Source organism: Dama dama, chromosome 5 (assembly GCF_033118175.1).
Source record: "Dama dama isolate Ldn47 chromosome 5, ASM3311817v1, whole genome shotgun sequence".
In the NCBI taxonomy this organism is placed as follows: domain Eukaryota; kingdom Metazoa; phylum Chordata; class Mammalia; order Artiodactyla; family Cervidae; genus Dama; species Dama dama.
In genome coordinates, this window is record NC_083685.1 from 51672033 (window position 1) to 51675941 (window position 3909).

Below are 3909 nucleotides of genomic sequence, written 5' to 3' on the forward strand. Positions count from 1 at the left end.
TGTAAATTAACTATATTTCAATTTACAAAAAAAAGCAGAGACTTCCCTGTTGGTTCAGTGGCTAAGACTCCACATTCCCAAAGCAGGGGGCCTGAGTTTGATCCCTGGTCAGGGAACTAGATCCCACATGCTACAACTAAGAGTTCAAGTGCCACAACTAAGACCCGGCACAGCCAAATAAATAAGTAAAGAGAATGTAGCCTAGAAAGAACAGAGGGCAAGAATATAAAGATGGGGTCTGTCTGCCTACTTGCTTGTTTGCAGTCATGACCTGGGCTGGTAAGCAGTTTTACCTGCTGACTGGCTTCTGTCTAGTTGCCTGGTGAAACGACTTGCTATTCAGCCCCGGCCCTTTAAGGAGATAAAGCAGGAAAACACTGCAGCCGCTGTCTCTTCTCCTTCCTAACCCCCTTCTTCTCTACCGTGAAGCCTTCTTATTCTCTTTCTCTCCTTCATTCTCTGTTCTCCGCAGCCCAGCTTTCTTGGACAACCTGTCTGCACTTGGCCTCCAGACACTTCCTTCTGTTTGGGTTTTTTTCTTTCCCTTCCAACTTCAGGATGCCTTCTGTTCTAACATCCCTCCTTTCCCTGCCACTCACCGGCTCACGGTTTGGTACCCAAGCTGTTTTCTGTTCGCTGGCAGCAAGCCTCGAATTCCATTCTGCCACAGGATTTAGCTCTAAGTCAGGCAGTAAATGGGCTCTTTACAAATCTAGCTTAATTTAAAGAACTCTCTCCGTGAGCTGCATTTCTGGGGACATTTTTCAAGGGTGTTAGCAACTAGACGGCGTGCACTTGCTTGTACAACAGCAGACTGGATGCTGTTTCTGTCACTCTGAGAGACTGAAGGTAAGGTTCAAATTAACTAGCAAGTGTAAACCACAGCAACCCAGAGAATGGTTTCACAGAATCTTTTTTTCTTTCCTCTGTTTGTGCAATTTTAGTGACTAAGGCATGAGGTGCACGGGTCTGAGTGTCAGCTTGGTGGAGGCAGCAGAAAAAAACTGAGTTGACTGATCAGCTTGGGGTCAGATTGGATGCTGGAGGATGGGAAGATGGGATGTCATTGATCATGACTCCACACCTCAGCCTGGATGACTCAGACACTTGTGGTCCCTCAGCCATTTAGTCACTAAGTCATGTCCAACTCTTTTGTGACCCCATAGATGGTAGCCTGCTAGGCTTCTCTGTCCATGGGATTTTCCTGGCAAGAATACCGGAGTGGGTTGCCATTTCCTCCTCCAGGGCATCTTTCCGACCAAAGAATTGAATCTCCATCTTCTGCATTGACAGGTGGATTCTTTACCACTGGGTCACCTGAGAAGCCCAATTCTTATTTCTTTGATGTTTTATGTTCTATCCCTTTCTCACTGGGTCTAGTTGGGACTATGGACATTTGGATCCTAAAGCAATTTTTTTAAAGGGTTCATCTTGACAGACTGTCACCTGGCCTTATACATGCATTAAATCTCTAAAAAAAACCTTGAAAACCTACACTAAACAGGGTGTTTGACTGCCAGACTGGGTCGCTAAGTAGGAGACACCACCGTGGCAGAAATCCATGGATACGCAAGACTCCAGTGTCTGGAGAAGATATGCCCACCTAACTCTATTTGTTTCGGGAGAGCAGTTTTCATGGGGATTAAGATCTTTCACCCCACCATGATAAGAAACTATGACAGAATGAGTAAACCTCCATTCTCCTCTCCCTCTCTGGATGCTGATGAGGAGAGACCTAGCCAAGACAAAACAAAAGGGCACAATGTATGATGAGGAACAAGAGAGTCTGATGAAATGTGGAAAACTGCATTAATAACAGAGGGGCTGTGGTATAAACCAGCCCTTCCATATCACAGTGCAATAGTCAAGCTCCAGCAGAAAAACAAAAATAATCCATGAAAAATCTCTCCTGGGTATTGTGGGTGCAGCTGGGTCTTTCACTGGCCATAGGTAACTATTTACCTTTAAGTTAATATGAATTAAAAATGTAGTTCATTAATCAGAGTGGCCACATTTCAAATGCTAATAGCCCCAATGGGCCACTGCCTGCCATATCGGACAGAGCAGATACAGAGCTTCTTTATCAGCACAGCAGGTCCTGCCAAACAGTGCTGCCCCAGTGTATTCTGATCCAATGGCATCCTCTGACCTGCAACATGGGTAACCATTCCTGAGCCAGAAGAAAGCCTTACAAAGCCATGAGCAAGAGGAAAAATGCAACCACTACACATAGAGGGGAGCGGCCTGACCAGGTCAGGAGAGGCACCGCTGCCTAGCAGCAATGCTCCAACTAAACACCGAGAATTCACCGCGGACAACACAGACTGGGAGGAGGCAGAGACGGGAGCATCTCCTGCCAGATCGATTGCTCCTTTTCTTCTGCCTGAGGGTCCAACGGGGAGCAGCGAGGTGAGGAGCAATTCCTCACATAAATGAAGTGGGAAGGCAGGGCTACCCAGCACTCCAGGCCTCTGAAGCCAAGAGAGCCAATGTGATTAAATAATTGAACTGTCTCACCTTGCCCAGTCAAGCTAGATTCCAATGAAGATAATTAATCTTTGTAGTGCCTGTTATTCCCTGCCCTGTGCATACTTCTGCTCCTGTTCAAAGTCAAGTTTCCCAACCTGTCTGCTTCTTGCACAAGAAGAAAAGGGAAGAGGAAGTGAAATAGACTTCCTTGTAGAAGGACATAAATAGAAAATTACCTTTGGATCTAGTATCTATGAATCCCCCTCCAAAAATGGTGGAATCACACTAAAATCATATGTGAAGAGAAGTGAAACTCACTCAGTCACGTCCAACTCTTTGCGATCCCATGCACTATATAGTACATGGAATTTTCCAGGCCTGGGTAGCCTTTCCCTTCTCCAGGGGATCTTTCCAACCCAGGGATCAAACCCAGGTCTCCCGCATTGCGGGTGGATTCTTTACCAGCTGAGCCACCAGGGAAGCCCGTAAGCATATGTAACTCTCTATAAACAAATTTCAGAGAAACAAAGATACTTGGGGTTCATAGTTATTCTTGGAGGGTGAATTTTAGAACTTGCCTTTAAGAAACCCTCAGCCGTTGTAATTCCATGAGCCCAGAAACAGAACAGTGGCTGGGACAAAGAAGAAAGCTAATGTAGATACCCAGCCTGACCTCAGTCCCCAAGAGATTCATTGCTCAAAAGCAAAGCCAGAAGGTGGGATACATCGTGAACAAACACAAAATCCATGTATTGATGGAACTTATTCCTAAAAGTGATGGTTGGATTTGTTTTTAATCCACCCACACTTTATCCAGTAATAATATGAGTCAATTTAAAAGATGCAACATTTGAGCATCTATTTATTTTGCATCACTCCCTGTAAAATGATAGCTTGATTCCTTTAAGTGTGTTTGTATGGGTGCATAAAAGTAGTGTGATACCTAGAAACTTCCCAGAATCATGCAAATTGTGAGCCTAATTTCACACCAAGAAGGAAAAAAGACAGAGCTTTGCAGTCAGCTCTATACACATCTACCAGCTCCACAAAATGACCAGCAATGCCAAAGACGACCAGCTGCCAGGTCTGTCTGTTCCTAGAGGGAAGTAGGTAGGGGAGTAACTGCTTGGCAACAAGACAGAAGGACAGTGAGAAAAGATGGGAGAGCCAAACAAAAAGTGAGGAAAGGGAAAAATAATCTCTCACTGCATTATCCACCACCCCTAAGTGTATATTAATGAACCAGTAAAGTATGCCCTGGAGAGTCTTAATACGACAATATTAAACTCTGCACACCAAGAAAAGCAAAGATGGCACGTTATAACAAAGAGGGTTTGGGTTCTGTGTTGTTGGTTTTCTGGTTCTTGCTAATATTCTGGCTTTTAGTTTTGCTCACTTGGATGTATTTTCCTTTAAAGGGCTGCTTGCCACCGAGACCAT